Source organism: Aquarana catesbeiana, linkage group LG04 (genome assembly GCF_042186555.1).
Source record: "Aquarana catesbeiana isolate 2022-GZ linkage group LG04, ASM4218655v1, whole genome shotgun sequence".
Lineage (NCBI taxonomy): Eukaryota > Metazoa > Chordata > Amphibia > Anura > Ranidae > Aquarana > Aquarana catesbeiana.
The window spans coordinates 21,503,924-21,528,073 of record NC_133327.1 but is presented as its reverse complement, the minus strand read 5'-3'; positions in this window follow the sequence as shown (position 1 = coordinate 21,528,073).

Genomic DNA, 24,150 nt, shown 5'->3' with positions numbered 1-24,150 from the left:
TGGGATCCCTGAGAGTGTCTCCAGCCACTTCGCCTGCCACCAGCCGTCCGTCCTTGCTTCAGATGTCCGAGCAGAGTCCGTCCTTGCATCAGATGTCCCCAGCGGAGCCCCCCCTCACACCAGGAGTCCCCGGCGGAGCCCCCCTCACACCAGGAGTCCCCGGCGGAGCCCCCCCTCACACCAGGAGTCCCCGGCGGAGCCCCCCCTCACACCAGGAGTCCCCGGCGGAGCTCCCCCTCACATCAGGAGTCCCCGGAGGAGCCCCCCTCACACCAGGAGTCCCTGGCGGAGCTCCCCCTCACATCAGGTGTCCCCGGCGGAGCCCCCCTCACAATCAGGAGTCCCCCCTCACATCAGGAGTCCCCGGCAGAGCTCCCCCTCACATCAGGTGTCCCCGGCGGAGCTCCCCCTCACATCAGGTGTCCCCAGTGCCCCCCCTCACATCAGGTGTCCCCAGTGCCCCCCCTCACATCAGGTGTCCCCAGTGCCCCCCCTCACATCAGGTGTCTCCAGTGCCCCCCCTCACATCAGGTGTCCCCAGTGCCCCCCCACTCACATCAGGTGTCCCCAGTGCCCCCCCCTCACATCAGGTGTCCCCAGTGCCCCCCCCTCACATCAGGTGTCCCCAGTGCCCCCCCACTCACATCAGGTGTCCCCAGTGCCCCCTCACATCAGGTGTCCCCAGTGCCCCCCCACTCACATCAGGTGTCCCCAGTGCCCCCCCCACTCACATCAGGTGTCCCCAGTGCCCCCCCTCACATCAGGTGTCCCCAGTGCCCCCCCACTCACATCAGGTGTCCCCAGTGCCCCCCCCACTCACATCAGGTGTCCCCAGTGCCCCCCCACTCACATCAGGTGTCCCCAGTGCCCTCCCCACTCACATCAGGTGTCCCACAGTGGTGCGCGCGCTCCCCCCCCACCTCAGAGGTGTGTCCGCAGCATGGCTAGAACCCCCGCCCCTTTCCATATCAGACTGGCAGCGGGGCGGGGGGGTAGGCGGGCCGAGGCGGAGCGGGGCGAGGCGGAGTGGGGCAGGGGGTGGGCGGCGACGCAGAAGCTTCGTATAGCCCCCCCAGCCGTCTTCCTGAACTTCCACAAAATGGCGGCCGGTGGAGACAATGTCTCCGCCGGCCGCCGACCTCTAGCGGCGGCGGCGGTTTCGAAAACGGGAACCGGATTTTTCGGGACATTTCCCGGGAAATCCGGGACAGTTGGCAGCTATGGCTCACGGGCTCACAGACACTCCCATCCCCAGGGGAGGATTAATGCACAGGCTGGTCTAGGCTGCAGCCTGGGGCCCCACGTGTGAAAGGGCCCCTGATTGGCCATGATATTTTTATTCATTTATATATATTTATGTATATGTAGAATAAAAACCATGCCTGCGTGTTATACGAATACGCCAATAAATGTTTTTTTTTACCAACAGGGGGCTGGGATTGGGCAGTCCGCCCCGGGTGCCACCCATTGGGGGGGGTTCCAGGCCAGCTGTACTGCCTCTCCTGGCCCTGGGACAGCACTGCCAGCATACTTTATAGTTGAGAAAACATTACTTCCAGCCCTTTCTCATGCACAGCTCCTCGTGTGTCACTCTCAATGTAAATGGAAGTCTCTTAATACCTCAATTAAAGCCGCTCTGTCTGGCCGCTCTCCTCCTCCCGCTCCACCTCCTTCCCGAGTGTAGCCTTTGATTGCAGGAGATGAGCGGTCATGTGACCGTCAATGAAACAGCAGAGGAGAGCAGTCCCATGACCAGGTCATGAAGAACGACGTTAATTGAGGTATTTAGAAGCTTTGATTTACAATGAGCGACACAGGAGGAGCGGTGTATGAGAAAGGGCTGGCAGTGATGTTTTCTCAACTTTAGAGTATTCTTTCCCAGGAGACTGGGGGTCTCCTGGGAGTGCAGGGGGGCTTTATAATGAAAGAGGCCTGTGTGATATGCAGGCAAAGGGGTCTGTGTACTATGCAGATGTCTGTGTACTGTGCAAGGAAAGGGGTCTGTGTACTATGCCGATGTCTCTGTACTGTGCAGGTAAAGGGGTCTGTGTACTATGCAGATGTCTGTGTACTGTGCAGGGAAAGGGGTCTGTGTACTGTGCAGGGAAAGGGGGCTGTGTTATGTGCAGGGGGTCTGTGTACTGTTCAGGGAAAGGGGGCTGTGTTATGTGCAGGGGGTCTATGCATTGTGCAGGGAAAGGGGGCTGTGTTATGTGCAGGGGGTCTGTGTACTGTGCAGAGGGTTGTGTACCGTGCAGAGAAAAGGGGTCTGTGTACTGTGCAGGGGGTCTGTGTACTGTGCAGAGGGTTGTGTACTGTGCAGGGGGGGCTGTGTACTGTGCAGGGGGGCTGTGTACTGTGCAGAGGGTTGTATACTGTGCAGGGGGCTGTGTACTGTGCAAGGGGCTGTGGGAAGTTTTTTTCCTGAAACTTCCCTCTTAATGTTAGGGTGCGTGTTAAATGCATTCTGAAAATGAAACAAAGGCGCCACTCTAAGTGCAGTAAAAAACATGGAGTTTAATAAAACTGTAAAAAGGTACTCACAAAAGGTACATAGTGAACAAGCATGTTGGCAAAAGCTGCCGGATATCCTGGGAGTGAGTCTGGTCCGTTTTCTGGATTGCAGTGGTGTCCGATGGACAGGCTGCGCCAATGGATGCTGGCACTTCCTGCCATTGGAGCGTTTGTTTGTTCTGCTGTTGATTATCGCTTGCTTTTATGTGCTACTGCTGCTGTTTATGGTATTTGTATGGCTTTTATTTTATTGGAATATTACACAGCGTTTCGATTGGTCTCTGTCAGGATGTTGTGATTTTGCCTCAGTTAAACAGGAGCTGCTCCAGACGTTTTTGGCCTAACTCTTGGTTTAGTAAGGTAAAATCTGTTACCAGCTTGCAGGTGTATTTTAAATGCTTTTTTTCTGTGGCATTGCTGTTTATAGTAGTCTCTTGTCTGAATGTGTTTGGGCTGTAGACCTGAGAGTTGCACTTGAGGCATGTAATATAGGTCTACCCTTTTACACATGGCACCAAATAATTTATTTTCTGGTAAAGCATGCTTAGGAGGGGGCCACACAAAAAGTAGCCTAGGGGCCCATGACCACCTTAGTCCTCCACTGCCCGTCCCTGACCTCTCTCACAGGTAGTGCAGCAACCAGTCAGATCTCCGCTTATGGGCTCACAGGCACAACCGACCCCTGACCTCTCTCACAGGCAGGGGGACTGACCGGCGTCTTGGCGGGGGCAGTGTGAAGTGGTCTTTTTCTGCGTGGGCAGTGTGAAGCGGTCACTCTCTGTGGGGGCAGTGTGAAGTGGTCACTTTTTGTGCTGGCAGTGTGAAGTGGTCACTTTTTGTGCAGGCAGTGTGAAGCGGTCACTCTCTGTGCAGGCAGTGTGAAGAGGTATCTTTCTGTGCAGGCAGTGTGAAGAGGTATCTTTCTGTGCAGGCAGTGTGAAGTGGTCATTTTCTGTGCAGGCAGGATGAAGCGGTCTCTCTCTGTGTAGTCAGTGTGAAGTGGTCATTTTCTGTGCAGGCAGTGTGAAGCGGTGACTCTCTGTGCAGGCAGTGTGAAGCGGTCTCTCTCTGTGCAGGTAGTGTAAAGCGGTCACTCTCTATGCAGGCAGTGTGAAGCGGTCACTTTCTGTGCAGGCAGTGTGAAGCGGTCACTCTCTATGCAGGCAGTGTAAAGCGGTCACTTTCTATGCAGGCAGTGTGAAGCGGTCACTTTCTGTGCAGGCAGTGCCAAGCGGTCACTTTCTATGCAGGCAGTGTGAAGCGGTCTCTCTCTATGCAGGCAGTGTGAAGCGGTCTCTCTCTGTGCAGTCAGTGTGAAGCGGTCTCTCTCTATGCAGGCAGTGTGAAGCGGTCACTCTCTGTGCAGGCAGTGTGAAGTGGTCACTTTCTGTGCAGGCAGTGTGAAGAGGTCACTCTCTATGCAGGCAGTGTAAAGCAGTCACTCTCTATGCAGGCAGTGTGAAGTGGTCACTTTCTGTGCAGGCAGTGTGAAGCGGTCACTTTCTGTCCAGGCAGTGTGAAGAGGTCACTCTCTATGCAGGCAGTGTAAAGCGGTCACTCTCTATGCAGGCAGTGTGAAGCGGTCACTCTCTGTGCAGGCAGTGTGAAGCGGTCACTTTCTGTGCAGGCAGTGTGAAGAGGTCACTCTCTATGCAGACAGTGTAAAGCGGTCACTCTCTATGCAGGCAGTGTGAAGAGGTCACTTTCTGTGCAGGCAGTGTGAAGCGGTTACTTTCTGTGCAGGCAGTGTGAAGAGGTCACTCTCTATGCAGGCAGTGTAAAGCGGTCACTCTCTATGCAGGCAGTGTGAAGCGGTCACTCTCTGTGCAGGCAGTGTGAAGCGGTCACTTTCTGTGCAGGCAGTGTGAAGAGGTCACTCTCTATGCAGGCAGTGTAAAGCGGTCACTCTCTATGCAGGCAGTGTGAAGAGGTCACTCTCTGTGCAGGCAGTGTGAAGCGGTCACTTTCTGTGCAGGCAGTGTGAAGCGGTCACTTTCTGTGCAGGCAGTGTGAAGAGGTCTCTCTCTGTGCAGTCAGTGTGAAGCGGTCTCTCTCTCTGCAGGCAGTGTAAAGCAGTCACTCTCTATGCAGGCAGTGTAAAGCGGTCACTCTCTATGCAGGCAGTGTAAAGCGGTCACTCTCTATGCAGGCAGTGTAAAGCGGTCACTCTCTATGCAGGCAGTGTGAAGCGGTCCCTCTTGTAATGGAAATTTGTAAGTTTTGTATATAATTGTATTGTATTTTGTATGTATTGCACACTGCCCTCACTGTGCAACAGCACTAATAATGTTTTCAGTAAATGTTTACATTCTTTCGAGTCCTGATTAGAATAAGCCTGCCTATGTAATGCCCCTTGTTACGATAAACCTACAATTGTAATATTAATGTGATACCTACGTAATCATGTGCATAAAAACCTTCAATTGCGTCATAATAAAGCAGAACAGTAATTTGGAAAGATGCTGAGCGTATCTTTTGTGTCTGTTCCCTACTACAGTAGTTATTATTAATTTGGAACCACTAATCAATATGAGGATAGGAGTTGCCTATCATCAATTTAACCGAGTCAGCATGGCGAGCTTTGCCTTAGGAGGGGATTCCAGGTGACCCTGAGTATCCGAAACGAGGAGCTTGAGACGATCCGGGAATTTCTGATAATCAGCCGGCTGAGGTAAGCCTTTTGCTTACATTTGAGTTATCAGACTTCCTTGATCGGTAAGGCATTTTCGGGACAAAGGGTACCTATTTTACTCCCCTTAATCGAACTGTATTGATTGGTGGTTATATGTTATGTTGTCCCTGTCTACTGTCCATCGGAGTGTTATAGATAAGAAAGGGAAGAATAGTGCTGTTCACAGGTATATGTAGTACATCTGCTAGATAAAGTAGTTTAGAGGCAAGAGGGTATAGGCACAAGTAGAGAAGAGAGAAGACTGGCCAGTCATTATGGGCATTGAATTAAGTAAGGGAATGAAGGGTAAGAGACCCTCAAAAATGCCCAGCGCAAGAGGAGCGCTACATATGAACCAAAGGTGCAGTTCCGCCTATACTGAGCCCCTAGATTAATGGTTAGAGTGGACAGGGATCCACATTGGGTAACTGGGTTACCAAAGTCCACAGGGACTAAGAATCATGCAGAGTAAACAGCTAGAGAAACAGCTATCTATGTGAGCAGGATGGATCAAGGGTGACATTAACACTAGACAGAAAGGGACATTTTCATGTTAAGTTGTGGGATGAATTTGGAGTCAGGCACTATAACTATTAGAGTCAGAAACAGAGAAATGAGAGTTAAAACAGAATACTTTATATGTTGTCAGAGAGGGAAGATGGGATGAGCACTCTGGCTGCCCGTCTGATCATAGAAGCTAGATATAAAAGATATCTGAACAAAATAAAGAAAGTAGAATTTAGACAGGAAAATATTAATGAGAGTTAAAAGAAAGTGAGAGAATGATATGCATGTGTTGTGCACAAATGGGAAAAATGTAAGCGATTTTAGAGAGATATTGGTGTATGTGTGTGCGAATGCTGGGACCTTTAGTTCTATTGCTTGTGTGTGTCATGTACGCAGATGTGACCCCCTCCTTTGTGCTCTCCTGAAAGAAATGTGGCTGGGATGAGAGGTTAGTGATAAGCTGGAAGGACATCATGCCAATTCCAGTTTTTTAGACAAAACATTTATACCAAAATGTGCCGGGTTAACGAATCTAATGGTAAACAATGTGATCACAATTATTTTGAATCTGTTTTCCAAACATGGTAAAATGAAGGTTACATTTAACCGTGTATTACACAAATTGAATATCCTTTGATAGTGGAAACAGTGCATTTAAAAAAGGGAAATTAAGTAAAATTAAGTAGTAATGAGTATTAATTTCTAATATGAGTTTAACAATTTTATTAATAATATAGATATATTGAAACTGGTTTAGACAACCTTTGGTTGGAAATGAAATCCAGGTTATTGGGGAAATTTGTAATGAATGAGATTAGTTTAGATTAAGATAACAATTTTGTAATTTTACATTTATACAATAAGCCCTTATTGAGAGAAAAAAAAGATTAAGATGAGGTTGTTATTTTGAATAAAGCTGCCATAATATTTAACAAAGCCAAGATGGATGGAATACATAAGAAGTTCTTCTATAAAAATGAAATTTTAAGGTTTTTGATAATAACTTGATGTGCGGTCCATGATGTAAGAGTAATATTAAATAAAATTTAAATATAACAGACCCATCACATCAAGTCCACACACCCTGTTAGGATAGATGCCACCTGCAGCCAGTTGTTTTATAGTTTTTGATGTTTTCTGGTCCATCATACAGATTCTTGGTCCTTTTGTTTTTCCGTTCAAATATTTTATTGGTAAATAACAAGCATTAGTTACAAGCTTCACAATACAAGGTTTCATATGGTTATCAGGTAATGTACAACTTAACAAGTTAGGAGCATGTTGAACTGATAGTGGTTAAAGCCTGCAGACAATTTACACTCTGTCAAATATTTCTAGATCCAGTAGGACTGCATGTAGTAGTATTAAGGTGGATCGTGGTCCTTGGTTTACACATAATATATAACTGAAGATTATAACGGAGGGGTCGGTCTCAGCAAACAATCGGGACCAACCCAACAGAAGAAAAAGGAAAACTAAAACAGAGTATACTTCCCACATTATCAGGGGTAATTAAGGGGAGGAGTGGAAAGAATGAGGGGGGAATAAAGAGATAGGGATGAGAAAGAATCAGGAGGGGTAGAGTTGAGAGAGGGAAGGGAGGCGGTCGGGACGCGCGGGCACCGGTGTGGTTTCACAGAAGGAATTGGTTACCAAAACTTCTCAGGGTTCCAGCAGGCTCATGTCAATGTCTGGGGGTAAAAAGTTTTCTATCCACGGCTGCCAGACTCTGAAGTGCTGTGGGACTTTATCTAGTATTATTGCTTCAATTTTGCTGTGGATCATTGCCTGGGTAACTCTGTTTTGCATTTCAATTGTGTTGAGCGCGGGTGTTTTCCAGGCTTTGGCTATCGTTTGCTTGGCAGCCGTGAATAGATGAAGAAGGAGACAACGTTGGGCTTTGGTATAGTCCTGGGGTATAAGGTTGAGTAGGGCTATAGTTGGGTTAGGTTCTAATGTGACTTGATGGAGGGTAGAAGCCATCTGGAATGTTGTCGCCCAAAAACGTCGCACTAATGGGCATGTCCACCAAACGTGGGTGTGCGTTCCCTCATCCTTACAGCCCCTAAAGCAAGTTGGGGGGTATTCGGGTAGGTATTTGGCAATTCTGGACGGGACCAGGTACCATCGCATGAGCACCTTGTAGTTTGCTTCTGAGGCAACAACATTCTGAGATGAGTTTTTCGTATTAGTCCATATGGTAGACCAGTCATCTGCTTCGAGTTCGATGTTTAAATCTTTAGACCATTGTTTCGCATAAGTGGGAAGATTTGTGGTCGATGTCGTGAGATGAGTGTAGAGGCGAGAGATGATACCTGGTGCGTGCGGGTCTGAGTCGCATATATCTTCAAACTCAGTCTGTGTGTCCAGCTCAGTACTGGATTTTAAGTTTGTTTTAACAAAATGAGCGATTTGGAGGTAGCGGAAGCACTCTTTAGGTGAGAGGTGTGCTTGCGCTTGTATGACTGGGAAAGATTTTATAGAGTTACCACTAAGTAGATCACTAATGCGAGTCAGACCCGCTTGAGCCCAAGCCTGGAACAGGGTTGGTTCAGAGAGTGCAGGGTTGAACTGTGGATGGCCCAAGAATGATAAAAGTGGGGAGTGTGGTGAGACCAATTTGTAGGGGGTGCGTAATCTATCCCAGTGTTTGAGAGTGCATTGTGTAATTGGATTGGTTATGGTGCCGCGTGCAGTTGGGGGGAGCCACAGCAAGTTAGTAACTGTGATTGGGTGGAGATCTATGGCTTCCAGGCTGACCCATATTGGAGTTTCATTCCTAGAATGATATAGAGTAGCCTGGGCCAGTCGGGCTGCGTGATAATAGTGTAAGAAGCTGGGTATCCCCAGACCTCCATTTAACTTATGACGGAGTAGTACTGATCTGGCCACTCTAGGTTTAGTGGGGCCCCAAATGTATTTAAAAACTCGGTTTTGTATGGTCCTGTGATAGTAAGGAGGGATCGCTATAGGGAGTACCCTATATAGATATAGTAATTTCGGTAATAAGGACATTTTCACGGCTGCCACTCGTCCTAGCCAGGAGACACAAAGGGGCTGCCAGGAATTAAGTAATGAAGAGAGTTGGGTTAACATCGGGAGGTAGTTGGAATGGAATAAATTTGAAGGGTCACTAGTCAGTTTAATCCCTAGATAGGGAATGGATGTTGTGGACCAATTGAAAGAGTAGTTTTGCCGAAGTAATTCAAAGTCTGTTTGTGGTAGTGACACATTGAGGGCTTTGGACTTCGTTTGGTTAACTTCTAACCCGGAGACCAGAGAAAACTTATCTAGGATGTACATGAGATTAGGTAGAGTGGTGTGTGGTGATGTGATGAACAGTAGTGCATCATCTGCGAAAAGGCATAACTTGTGCATGGTGGAAGCTATCTCCAGCCCACGAACGTCTGGGTTAGTTCTGATCAGGGCTGCCAGGGGTTCTATTGCTAGGGCAAATAATAGGGGGGATAGGGGGCAGCCCTGCCTGGTTCCACGGGAGATAGGAAAGGGATTTGAGCGGAATCCTGAGAGTCCTTTTGTTTTTATTTATTTTTATTTTTGAAATCCAAAGCAGAATGTGTGGATTGTGAAATGATGTGCCCCTTTTTCTTGTAAGTACAGTGGTATAAGCAGAAGAATAGTTTGGATTTATGGGCATCTCTCTATGACCGCAGGGTATTGTTATCATTTATTATAATATTGCCAGGAAGAAGTTGTCTTTTGAAACATGAAACTGGAGTTCTTACACAAACAGTGTGATAGAACACAAACCATTGTAATATATTTATGCAAGCTGGACCCAGTAATGAAGGGTTCACCCAGATATATCAGAGCTGCAGTTTTTATGCAAAGGTGCTATTAGACAAAGTTAGATATTGTTTTGGTCAAACATTTAATTTTTAATGGTCCGACATTCTGTGCAGCAAATATACAGATAACTAAATGTTTGTCTAATGAAAGGTTTAAAATATGAGTTTGTTTATGTACAAATCTAACAATGAAAAATGCGTACATTTGAATCCAGCCACCTTATTGCCTCTATTGGAGGCCGGAGACAAAGGAAGACACGTGTGTTAAATTGATGTGGGAATCAGCTGCTGTGAGCCCAGTGCAGGACACACTCCCTGAAGACCCAGATATTACATTTTTTGTAGATTTGAGTATGCAGTTTATCACCCAGAAGGATACTCTGTATTCAAAGTCATTGGATCCTTTTTCCCCAGCTCAAGAAGCAGAGCTCCATGTTTTGGCAAAGCCTGTGAGCTATAAAAAGAGTGTATATTTATATAGATAGTCGAGATATAGAGAGCTTTTGGTTCCATTTGAAGGGCCAGAAGTTTGTTTTTACTTCAGCAGGTAAACCAACCAAGCATGCCAAGTTAATTTGATCGGCTGTTTTCAGCCTTCCAGGTTCTTGCTGAGGTAGCCATATTAACTTTCACACATGGAAGCAGACCAGGTGACTAAGGATGCTGCATTTACAGCCCCGGACACTTGATGGGTCTGTGCAACTCACAGATTCCACCCTAGTTCTGGCCCAGTATAGCAGGGATTAATAATTCAACTTCAAGGACCCCAGAACGAGAAGAACAAGTGGTCCACAGGGGGAAACTTCTTATAAAACAGGACTTTGGAAAAGGTGATCATTTATGTCTGCCAGCCACCATTTTCCCTCCAGCTTGACACATGGACCGTGTCATCAGTCACAAGAAGTTATGGCTGCCTTAGTAAATGAGCGTGGGATAGAGCCAGGGTTCACCACAGTTGTTTTTATAACACACCACTTCTTGTTTTACCTGTTACCAAAGGTGTTACCAAAAGCTGAACATCCCTCCCAGAGATTACATAAAAGATATATCCAGATGCCCAAGTTAGGATCTTACGAGTATGCATTTTGTCTGTATGGACATGTTTTTTGGATGTCCAGTGGCAAATGCTACTGCAAAGGCCACAGTAAAAAGTGTTATCAGAAGTAGTTTGTAAGTACAGAGTGCCAGAAAGTACAGAGAGTAACAGAGGAAATCATTTTTTATAGGAGAGTCCTTAATAGAAGTTTTGAGGTTTTATTTTTACACACCTTACTGTCTACAATGTAGCGGACAAAGTAGAGTAAGAAACTAGAAAACTTTTGCCTGAATGTTTTCTTATATTTTATCAAGCCCCTAAGGGGGGTGTTGGACTCTCTCCCTATGGGATTTGGTTTGGGAGTGTGTTACTCACTTGCTTATATTTTGTCTCAGCAGCTGAAGTCCTTCATTTGGATCTCACAGAGAATGTTGCTGATCTTTTAAGGTTTTTTGACAAACTCATTTATGTGTTTTCTCCCCAATTCCAGATCCTAAAAGTTTGGAAGGATCTAAAACTAAAGCCAGGTGACTTGTGGATTGTTAAGAGACATTTATATATAAGGAAAAGTTTGGAGACTCAATACAGCATCTATTTCATGTACAGTTTTTGCAAAACGTGAAGAAAAAGTCACCTGGATCCACACCAGACACTGCAAAAATGACTTAATTAAAGAAATCTCTGTGTTTGATTTGTTTCCCTCTTGTGATCACAGTCTAGGGTACTTTTTTATTCAATTACTTTAATTGTAAGGGATATATATATATATATTTGAAAAGTAGTTCAGCCAAGTTGAAGTCATATTTGTCTTTTGTGCGTCTTCCATTTCATGTAGAATTGTCTGTGTTTACATATGCTGATAAGTCAGCATGCCAACAATTAAGCTAGAAGGCCATTCTGGCCACAGGAGTGTACAGCCAGTACTCTGTAAATATGTCTTATCAATCATTTGTTTTTCACAATGAAAAGTCATTTTGGTAATGAAAAAGTTGCTCAGCTATTATTTTCTCCACAATGGAGTTTTTTGCCTCTTTGGCCAGGACTACCTCTACCTAAGCGTGTGGAGGTTCCAGGTTAAAGGTGATAGCAGGTATGGTTAGTGATCAAAATATTGATCAAAAGAGGGGAGACTGTAATGGAAATTTGTAAGTTCTGTATATAATTGTATTGTATTTTGTATGTATTGCACACTGCCCTCACTGTGCAACAGTACTAATAATGTTTTCAGTAAATGTTTACATTCTTTCGAGTCCTGATTAGAATAAGCCTGCCTATGTAACGCCCCTTGTTACGATAAACCTACAATTGTAATATTAATGTGATACCTACGTAATCATGTGCATAAAAACCTTCAATTGCGTCATAATAAAGCAGAACAGTAATTTGGAAAGATGCTGAGCGTATCTTTTGTGTCTGTTCCCTACTGCAGTAGTTATTATTAATTTGGAACCACTAATCAATATGAGGATAGGAGTTGCCTATCATCAATTTAACCGAGTCACTCTCTATGCAGGCAGTGTGAAGCGGTCTCTCTCTATGCAGGCAGTGTGAAGCGGTCTCTCTCTGTGTAGGCAGTGTGAAGCGGTCTCTCTCTGTGCAGGCAGTGTGAATCGGTCTCTCTCTATGCAGGCAGTGTGAAGTGGTCACTCTCTGTGCAGGCAGCATGTAGCATGTAGGCGCACTCCAGAGCACCGGCCAGATTAAGGGCATCGTGGGCCTGGTGCTGCAGTGGAGCAGGTTTAGGAGTGGCAGGGATATGAGGTAAGTAATGTCAAATCCCAGCTCTCCTCTTACTGGCCACCCTCCTGTGTTTCTAGAAGCCTGTGTTAGATTGTGCCCAGACTTGGTCACAGCCCCACAGGTGTAATGCTAGGGAAGCCTGGCACTTGATTTACCAAGCTTCCGTAAGAACTGTGTGTCAGTGTGTGCTCTTAGGTGAAAGTTTTCAAGCCATCAGAATACAGTGATCACTGCCGGCGGCTATAGCTGCCAGCAGTGATCGCCAAAAAAATAAATAAAGACATACTGGTTGTACTGAAGTCAGTTGATAGATCGAATTCTGTACAACCAGTCATCACATAGATAGACTGAAATTCTGCCGGTTCAGCAGAAATTTCAATCTGTCTATGGTGGCCTAAGTCCACCAGTTTCTAGGTTTAACCAGTTCCCGACCGGCGCATGCCAATGTACGTCAGCAGAATGGCACGGCTGGGCAAATGGACTTACAGGTATGTCCATTTGAATTCCCCACCGCGCTATTGCATGCGCGCCGCCCGGGAGCTCCGTGAGTCGGGTCTCGGGTCCCGCGGACTCGATCGCCACGGGGATACCCGTGATCGCCTCACAGAGAGGACGAACGGGGAGATGCTGATGTAAACAGCATCTCCCCGTTCTGCCTAGTGACAAGTGTCACTGATCTCTGCTCCCTGTCATCGGGAGCTGTGATCAGAGTAATGACACTGCTAGCCCATCCCCCTACAGTTAGTAATCACTCCCCTAGGACATACTTAACCCCTCCCCGCCCCCTAGTGGTTAACCCCTTCACTGCCAGTGTCATTTACACAGTAATCAGTGCATTTTTAAACGCACTGATCGCTGTATAAATGACAATGGTCCCAAAAATGTGTCAAAAATGTCCGACATGTCCGCCATAATGTCGCAGTCACAATAAAAATTTCTGATCGCCGCCATTACTAGTAAAAAAAAAAATTATTAATAAAAATGCCATAAAACTATCCCCTATTTAGTAAACGCTATAACTTTTGCGCAAACCAATCAATAAACGCTTATTGCGATTTTTTTTTACCAAAAGTATGTAGAAGTATACGATCACCTAAACTGAGGAAAAAAAAAGTTTTTTTATATATTTTTGGGGGATATTTATTAAAATGTAAAAAATAATGCTTTTTTTTCAAAATTTTCGCTTTTATTTTGTTTATAGCGCAAAAAATACAAATCTCAGAGGCGATCAAATACCACCAAAAGAAAGCTCTATTTGTGGGAAAAAAAGGACGTCAATTTTGTTTGGGAGCAACCTCGCATGACCGTGTAATTGTCAGTTAAAGCGGTGCAGTGCCGAATCACAAAAAACGCTCTGGTCAGGAAGGAGGTAAAATCTTCCGGGGCTGAAGCGGTTAATAATATCCCCAAACCTTCTGAAAGGGGTGCTCCACTTAGGTGTAGAAATTCACTTTGAACTCCACCTTATTTCCATAACTCTCTTTAGGGTAAATTCACACTGAAAGCGCTTTACAGGTGTTTTAGCGCTAAAGATAGCGCCTGTAAACTGCCTCTCATGCCACCCCAGTGTGAAAGCCCAAGTGCTTTCACACTGGGGTGGTGCGCTTGCAGGACGTTCTGAAAAGTCCTGGAAGCAGCATTATTGGGGCGGTTTGGGAGCGCCCTGACTATTGAAATGAATGTAACACGGGTGGTTGTAACCCTTTCTTCGGCCGCTAGCGGGGGTTAAAAGTGCCCTGCTAGCGTCGCTAAAACAACAGTAAAGCGCTGCTAAAACGAGCACCACTTTACCACTACTGCCCACACCGCCCCACTGTGAACTTAGGTATAAGATGTGCAAAAAATAAGGTAAGAGCACATCTAATGCCGCGTACACACGGTCGGACTTTTCGACCGGACTTGTCCGACGGACGCAGACGGACCAAAACCAGTGGACAATCCGATCTTGTGTGGGCTTCACCGGACCTTCAGCGGACTTTTCCAGTCGCAAATCTGACGGACTTTAGATTTGGAACATGCTTCAAATCTTTACATCGTAACTCCACCGGACGCAGAAATCCGCTCGTCTGTATGCTAGTCCGACGGACAAAAACCCACGCTAGGGCAGCTATTGGCTATTGGCTATCAACTTCCTTATTTTAGTCCGGTGTACATCATCACGTAAGAATCCGTCGGACTTTGGTGTGATCGTGTGTAGGCAAGTCCGTTCGTTAGAAAGTCTGTTGAAAGTCCGCCAAAAGTCTGTCGAAAATCTGTCGGACAGGCTGTCGGACTTTTGTAGCTGAAAAGTCCGACCGTGTGTACGCGGCATAATACCTACAGAGAGTAATGGAAAATAAGGTGGAGTTCAAAGTGAACCGTGCCATTACCTGCAGGGATTGGCATTTAGGGGGTTAAAACAGGCAGGGAGAAAATGTGATATCAACTCCTCACTGCCTGTCGAATGCCTCTGAAAAGTGAGCATGGATCACTTTTCAGAGGAGTGACAGTGCCTGCGGCAAGCGAATACAAGCCTTTGGGCTCACACTGGTGTGTTGCGGTTTGGCTGCAGTGCAGGTGTACTGGCGGGTGTCACAGTCCCTCAGACTTCCCTCAGACTGAAATTGCACCAAAAATGCAGCTTGCGGGACATTTTGTGCACTTTCAGAACATGCAGTAAAAATGTGCGACCTTTATGGGACCAGGGGCAACATGCAGGAAGAATGACAGTACATCAGCACTGCAGCCAAACCACAGCAAGCCAATGTGAGCCCACATCATAACGCCTAGGAGGGCAAGGTACTGTCACAGGCTGCTAGAAAAAAACTTTTTAGCTGCAGAGAGGGGGAGGGAGGAGAAGTTCACTTACTTGGATGGTCCCAGCCTCCCAGGAGACTCACTGGATTCCAGCCGACTGCTCAGATTTAACTTTCCTGCCCACACACCCTCTTCACAGAGAGCAAACGGGCTGCGCGGAGTGTGGGCAAGGAAAGAGAGAGCAGGTCCAGCCTCTGCCAGCAATATGTATGGAGGAGAGAGGGGCTGGGCGGGGCCGTGCTCTGTAACACAGACTGTCAGCCCTGTGATAGAGAAGACATTGCTGGCTCACAGTACTGGACAGTGGCGGTGCAACCATAAAGGGTGCAGGAGCGCTGCCCCCTCTCTCCTGTCACCTCTCTCTCACCATAGATAGATTCATGCATTGCATGAATCTATCTATGGTCGCTGCTGCCGCCCCCTATTCAGGTGTACGGCCCCTTGTCGGGCACCGGGCACCTGAATTACAGCTGCAGGGTTTTTTTTATGGAAGCGCCTGATTAGTGCCGTGGGCTCTAATGGACATCCTGATTAGAGCCGTAGGCTCTAATAGGCTTCCAAAATAGTAAACAGCGGGCGCAATTCTGTGCGTTCGCTGTTTACTCAGTGTTGTGTTAGGAAAGCGAATAAATCACTTTCCTAACACTGATCTGCCTCTCAGCCAATCAGGTGCTTGGGTCTGGTTACCTGTCACCTGACTGGCTGAAACAACAGGCGCTGTGATTGGATGCCTGATAGAGAGGACCAGAGACATCGAGGAGCATGGACGTGGAGGACACCACCGATACCCGCTGCGAGACAGGTACGTCCCGACTCCCAGGCGATGCACACTGGCAGAATTTGATGGGGCACACTAGCGGCAATTGATGGGGCACAATGGCAGCAATTGATGGGCACACTGGCAGCGATTGATGGGCACACTGGCAACAAATTGATGGGGCACAGTAGCGGCAATTGATGGGGCACAGTAGCAGCAATTGATGGGCACAGTGGCTGCATTTGATGGGCACAGTGGCTGCGCTTGATGGGCACAGTGGCTGCGCTTGATTGTCACAGTGGCTGCATGGGATGGGCACAGTGGCTGCAATTGATGTTTTTTTTTCAGTTTGTTTGCGCCCCCTCAAAAAATTTTGAGCACCAGCCGCCACTGATACTGGATGGGGCTCCCGCAGTCGGCCAGCTCAAAAACTGTGCATGTGCTGTCTTTGTACAGCATATCAGTGCGGCCCAGGGGGGCAATTGTATACTGCCCCCCGGCCCAGCCTGCCCCTGAGCGTTACAAAATCTCCGTGCATGTCTATTCTATTTATAACTTCTGAACTCTCTCTGCCTTCCTGTACCTCTACTTATTACGAATACATCTGCCTTTGACCCGTATTCCCTATCACTGGAGTCTTGACAGAAGTCTCGCAGGATACTGACATTTTGGTAGGACCTAGCATTCCTCAGAGCCATTCTAGTGGGATAGCTTACATAACACTTATTGGCCATTGAGTATATGAAACTTGCATCATCCTCCAATAAGTCAGGACAGTTGAACACTTTCGTATACAATGCAAGATACTCAGTGCAGAACAATATTGGGTCAGCTCCTCTCCTAAATTTCATTTGTTGTAAATCACTTATACCGCTATCACGACTGTCCACAATACACTGCAACTCTTTCCTCCGCACCTCTGCATCTGCTATGTTATCTAAGTTACCTGTACAGATAACTGGCATACCAACGGTCCTGGTAGCCATGCTTTTAGAAGAGAGCATGCATCCTCATTACTCAAATGGAATTTAAGCACTAGAGCCTCAAATTTATTAGACAGACTCACTGGTGATTCCAGGGCATTAAATTCACCCAGAATCTGGCACAAAGTAAGTCTCTCTTTGATTACAATCCAACTGATTCTGATTTGAAGCTATAGGTGCAACCGCTGACTGTCTTTCATCACGGCCCTTCCCCTCATTGACTGTGCAGATATTGGCCAATTGACATGTTCCTTTGTGCTCATTGAGCGATAATATACATTGCTCTTTAGTAAGAAGCTGGGAGTCTGCATTTGCTAATTTTCTTTCTAAAGACAACCAACTCTTCCATCTCTGCCAACTTTATTCGCAATGACTCTAAAAGTTTGCTCTTCATATCACAGTCCATGCTGCACCTCTGAAGCTGTTCTTGTAGCTCACTGTTTCTGACAAATTGCCTGCTGTAGCCCGCAATTCATCCATCTCAAAACTGGAGGCTGTTGCAACTTTTAGAAGGTTTTCACTAATTTTCTCTATGTCTTCTCCGAGATGTCTACTCTCTGCTTCCCACTTCCCCCCATTTGCTCAGATATAAATTTAATTCTGAGCAACACTGCAATTTCATTTGCCAACCTCTCTTTCTTCACTTTCTTTGTTAGCTGTTTACCCAATAATCTGCTATTATGTTGCTGACACTGAGACAATAGTACATTATACTGGCTTTTAAGAGGTTCATCTGCACATGAATGATAACTGGCAGAGGCATATTTTTGTATACACAAGTTCCATTTCACAACTATACCATCCACACCGAAAGGAAATAGTAGGTATTCTATATATGTACACTACCCCCGTAGGAGCTGCTAGTTAGTTCGTTCTTTCCTGTAGTGTGACCCCATTACCCCTTCACTGCACGAATCATACAGCAAACACTCCAGAACAGTAAAACATTAACTTTGTTCCTTTCTCTTGATGCATAGCAGAAAAGAATGTGCAATATGTACAGTCTGTATCTTCAAGAAGTATGAGCTGCCTCTACATCTTTGGTTCCTTTTGACAGCAACTTCCCGCTTCACATGTCCAGATTATATAGAACCACACTGAATAACTCTAATAGGGTGTACACACGGTCGGACTTTGTTCGGACATTCCAACAACAAAATCCTAGGATTTTTTCCGACGGATGTTGGCTCAAACTTGTCTTGCATACACACGGTCACACAAAGTTGTCGGAAAATCCGATCGTTCTAAACGCGGTGACGTAAAACATGTGCGCCGGGACTATAAACGGGGCAGTGGCCAATAGCTTTCATCTCTTTATTTATTCTGAGCATGCGTGGCACTTTGTCCGTCGGATTTGTGTACACACGATCGGAATTTCCGACAACAGATTTTGTTGTCGGAAAATTTTATCTCCTGCTCTCCAACTTTGTGTGTCGGAAAATCCGATGGAAAATGTCCGATGGAGCCTACACACGGTCGGAATTTCCGACAACACGCTCCGATCGGACATTTTCCATCGGAAAATCCGACCGTGTGTACGGGGCATTAATCTGCACTTGCTTCCCGTTATACTCCACATATCTTCTCCCTCATGTTTACTGCTACTTCCCAACCGTACAGCACTTCCAAATTATGTCCAAAGAACGTTACTCTGAATAAAGTTCTTAGACTGACTGATTGGATTTCTCCAGGGTGGTAATTCTTTAAGGCCCAACAAACTTTGCAAAAACTTCTGTATTGACCCGCACACCAATACTTTTTGCAAGGTATTGATTGTTTACGGCACAAGGTCTACACCTCCTCCTTTAAGACCCGCACTTTAACACCCTCAGTCTTTGGAATTACTGTTTCCCTGGGTTTCCAATCACTTGAACTCCTTGTCAACAGTCCATGTTTGCCACAGAATGTTGAACACCCAGTCTTCCTCCTGTTAGACATAGCAGTTTCCTCCTGATTTCTCCTCCATTTCTCTTCCCTGCGTGGCACGTTCCCCTCCCTAGAGGGGAGAGTTCCTGAGCTGCACCAGCCCCTACATGCTGTCTTCTTCTCTTACAATTCCCATCCTCCTCTTGAGCATGTGACCTGCAGTTTATATAGGCCTGAAAGCCCCTGCCCATTCAAATTAACGGTTGGTAGACATGTGCACACTGAAATATTTTGTTTCGGAATTTCGTTTTCGTCTGAAAGATAAATGTATTTAGTTACTCCCGAAATTCGTTTTTATTTATTTCGTTTTTCGTTAAAAATTGCATTCGTCCGAAAATCTAAATTAAGGTCGAATCTGTCATTGAAGGCTTATGGTGTCTGTCGAATGTTCAAAGAAGATTCGACGGAGCAGCTAAACTGTACGATGCCATATAGTTTACCTGCTCCTTCGAATCTTCTCAGAACTTTCAACAGACACCATAAGCCAAAGTACGTGTGTACTTAGTTCTAGCTATTTTACTGCTCCTCCTCTTTGGTTACAATCAGCCAATAACATTCATCATCATCATTATTTTTATATATCTTTTCTCCCCTACATCGAATCTTTTTTCCCCTACGTCGAATCTTTTCTCCCCTACGTCGAATCTTTTCTCTCTATGTCGAATCTTTTCTCTCTATGTAGAATAATCTTGGACTAATAGAGTTAAGGTTAGGCACATTCGACCACAGGTTTGATGGACACAGATTGTTATTGTCATCATCATGTCGAATCTCCTATCTATATCGAACTGTTGTAGCAACGAAAACGAAAATAAAGCATTTGTTTATGTCGGATCTTTCGTTTTTCGGATTCTGCACTTTCGTTATCGTTTGTTAAAATGATAACGAAAATACCTGAAATTCGGACGAAAATGCATTCGGACGAAAACGAATGCACATGTCTAACGGTTGGTTCAGGGTGACCTACACAAACTAACTGCATCCTGTGTGCAACCCATGCTCCCTCCAGAACCTCTCACTGGAAGAACAGGGCATCAATCAGACAGAATGCAGGTGGTCACACCCTCTTGCTATTCTGTAATTTCTCCCAACCAATTTAACCCAACCAGGTTTAAACCAACAGGGTAAAACACTGGCAATTTTACCTGACACTAATCCTATCTGCCTACTTTAGCACACACCTAAGTAGGTGGGCGCTACATATAGGTACACCAACAGGGCCCTCAGATATCTGGAGACACCGAATGAAACGAGAGGCAGGTTGTGCATTAGTAAAATGTTTACCTTTAACCGTTTGTCGACCTTCGCACGCCGATGTATGTTGGCAGAATGGCGCTAGTAGCCAAAAGGGCATACAGGTACGTCCCCTTTAAGAAGCAATGTTGCTTCATGACCACAGGTCCCGCGGACTCGATGTCCACCGCGTGTCCATGATCGTGTTATGGAGAGGAAGAATGGGGAGATGCTTTTGTAAACAAAGCATTTTCCTGTTCTGCCCAGTGACAGGACAGTGATTACAGCTCTCTCGCATCGAGAGCTGTGATCACTGTCCTGTGTGTTGAAGTCCAGCCCCCTAACAGTTAGAATCACTCCCTAGGACACACTTAAACCACTTCACTGCCCCCTAGTGGTTAACCCCTTCACTGCCAGTGTCATTTACACAGTAATCAATGCATTTTTATAGCATCGATTGCTGTATAAATGACAATGGTCCTAAAATAGTGTCAAAAATCTCCGATTTGTCCGCCATAATGTCGCAGTCCCAAAAAAATTTGCAGGTCGCTGCCATTACTAATAAAAAAAAAAATTTAAAATGCCTTTAAACTATCCCCTATTTTGTAGACGCTTTTGCGCAAACCAATCAATATACGGTTATTGCGGTTTTTTTTTACCAAAAATATGTAGAAGAATACATCAGCCTAAACTGAGGAAAAAATTGGTTTTTTTTTATATATATTTTTGGGGGATATTTATTATAGCAAAAAGTAAAAAATATTGCGTTTTTTCCAAAATTGTCTCTCTTTTTTTGTTTATAGCGCAAAAAATAAAAACCGCAGAGGCAATCAAATACCACCAAAAGAAAGCTCTATTTGTGGGAGAAAAAGGACATCAATTTTGTTTGGGTACAACGTCACATGACCGCACAATTGTCAGTTAAAACGACGCAGTGCCGAATCGCAAAAAAAGTGCTCTGGTCAGGAAGGGGATAAAATCCTCTGGGGCTGAAGTGGTAAATAGGTGCGTATACAGCTTATATATGGTTCATCTTACCAATCAAAAGAGGGGAGGGGGGAGTGATTAGTAAATGATATGTTGGTATAAAATATATGGTTATACAAGTCTGTGACCTCTAAGATACATATATCATGAGGTTACAGGAGTCGACAGACAGTCATAAGTCATGCACCTTGTCCCATGGCCTACAGAACAGGGAACAGGAAAAGACAAGCTAAACCATAATGATATATATATATATATATAGCATGTAGTGCTGTGCCAGCATTTCTATGTGCATTCTTTCATAATTGCAGGTTTAAGCTAAAATGACAAGCTTGACAAGATCTTATAAACTATAATAGCAAAGCATAACACAATGCACAAATACACAATTCTACTAGTACTAACGTTCCAACACTGCACTGAGCAACAAACCAAACTCAATTGCCTTTAGCTCTTACAAATCACAAGTAAACAAAAAAACAAATTGCACTTCTAGCATTCAGTATTCTTCATTCATTACCGCTTTTACCAGATATCATTCAAAATAATTAAAATGTTTGCATATCCATAGAAAAGACTCACCACACTTGCAGCGCTTCTGGTTTCTGTGGCGTTATCAGCTGATTTTACTATGAAAGCTTCATAGAAGTCCTGCTTGTCCTTATGGAACCATGAAACTTCTGCCCTGTAGGTTTTATGCGGCTCTTAGGATTACCACACGCTTTCTGGGGTGCCAAATGTAAAATGTGCTCTGTTTGGGGTGTCTGGCTTCCAATAAAAGGACGACGAATTCTTAGAATAAAGGTTGGATTTACTTACAATAGGAATATCAATATATTACATTATCCAGACTTGAGACCCACACTCTGGCTGGGGGGGGGGGTTGGTAATCACAGTCATTGAAGACGTTTGAACCAAAAGTCATAAGAAGTTCATTCCTCTCCCAGACTCCTCTTGAGCAGATAGACACACGTGCCCATCCAATTCATCACCTCTCAGGTTCCATGCTGGCCAGGTGTGAGGGGGCAGTTGAATTGCCTCAGGAGTCCCATTAGGCAGATAATAAACGACCTTGTACATCAGGGATATGCAATTAGCGGACCTCCAGCTGTTGCAAAACTACAAGTCCCATCATGCCTCTGCCTCTGGGTGTCATGCTTGTGGCTGTCAAAGTCTTGCTATTAGGGATGAGCCGAACACCCCCCGGTTCGGTTCGCACCAGAACCCGCGAACGGACCGAAAGTTCGCACGAACGTTAGAACCCCATTGACGTCTATGGGACTCGAACGTTCGAAATCAAAAGTGCTCATTTTAAAGGCTAATTTGCATGGTATTGTCCTAAAAAGGGTTTGGGGACCCGGGTCCTACCCCAGGGGACATGTATCAATGCAAAAAAAACTTTTAAAAACGGCCGTTTTTTCGGGAGCAGTGATTTTAATGATGCTTAAAGTAAAAAAAAAAAAAGTGAAATATTCCTTTAAATATCGTACCTGGGGGGTGTCTATAGTATGCCTGTAAAGTGACGCGTGTTTCCCATGTTTAGAACAGTCCCTGCACCAAATGTCATTTTTAAAGGAAAAAATCTCATTTAAAACTGCTTGCGGGTTTAATGTCATGTCGGGTCATGGCAATATGGATGAAAATCAATGAGACAAACGGCATGGGTACCCCCCAGTCCATTACCAGGCCCTTTGGGTCTTGTATGGATATTAAGGGGAACCCCGCACCCAAATTAAAATAAGGAAAGGTGTGGGGCCACCAGGCCCTATATACTCTGAACAGCAGTATACAGGCGGTGCAAACAAGACAGGGACTGTAGGTTTGTTGTTAAGTAGAATCTGTTTGTAATTTTGAACATTTTTAACGTGTTTAGCTCCAGCCAAAAAATCTTTTCTAAGCTTTTTGGAAAACATAGGGAAGGGTTATCACCCCTGTGACATTTGTTTTGCTGTCTTTCCTCCTCTTCAGAAGATTTCACCTCACTTTTTTGTCCCAATGAAAAATGTTTTTTGAAAATTTGGGTTTTTTTGTGGAACAAGGATTGGAAAGCATCAGTGGAAAGGAGAAATTGTTTTCCCATATTAACTCTTACAGGAGAGAATTTCCCTTCCTAGGGGTAGATTTCATCTCACTTCCTGTTGTCTCCTTCCGTTTGCAAGTAGGAGTCGTTTGTAAGTTAGATGTTTGAAAGTAGGGTCCTGCCCTATATACTCAGCAGAAATTTGGGCCTTAGGTGTTGCTGTGGCCACAACACTGTAAGCCCTCACAGGGCCCTGCTGTGAAATATTAGATCAAGAATTGTAATTACATGCCCCTGTTGAACAGGAGCTGAAAAATTAGGCCTTAGGCACTGGTGCTGGTGCCACAACACTGCAACCCCTCACAGACACTCTAGTTGGAACGCAGGAACGAGCCCTGCTGCAAAGTATTGCTTCAAAAATTGTAATTACACGCCCCTGTTAGACAGGGGCAGAAAAATTGGGCCTTAGGCACTGGTGCTGGTGCCACAACACTGCAACCCCTCACAGACACTCTAGTTGGAACGCAGGAACGAGCCCTGCTGCAAAGTATTGCATCAAAAATTGTAATTACACGCCCCTGTTAGACAGGGGCAGAAAAATTGGGCCTTAGGCACTGGTGCTGGTGCCACAACACTGCAACCCCTCACAGACACTCTAGTTGGAACGCAGGAACGAGCCCTGCTGCAAAGTATTGCATCAAAAATTGTAATTACACGCCCCTGTTAGACAGGGGCAGAAAAATTGGGCCTTAGGCACTGGTGCTGGTGCCACAACACTGCAACCCCTCACAGACACTCTAGTTGGAATGCAGGAACGAGCCCTGCTGCAAAGTATTACATCAAAAATTGTAATTACACGCCCCTGTTAAACAGGGGCTGAAAAATTGTGCCTTAGGCACTGGTGGTGGCGCCCAGAACCAAAAATGTTCTTACAAGCTATCAGCGTGATGATTGAGGAGGAAGAGGATAATTACTCAGGGATAGTCACTCAGCATCAGCATAGGCAGTCTTTGAAGGGATCTGAGATTTCAAAAAAAATTATTCGGTTACATCAGCATCAGGTGCTTGGTAGCTGGTGGTGATCCAAGACTCATTCATTTTTATGAAGGTCAGCCGATCGACCGAGTCGGTGGACAGACGCACCCTGTGATCGGTTACCACGCCTCCAGCA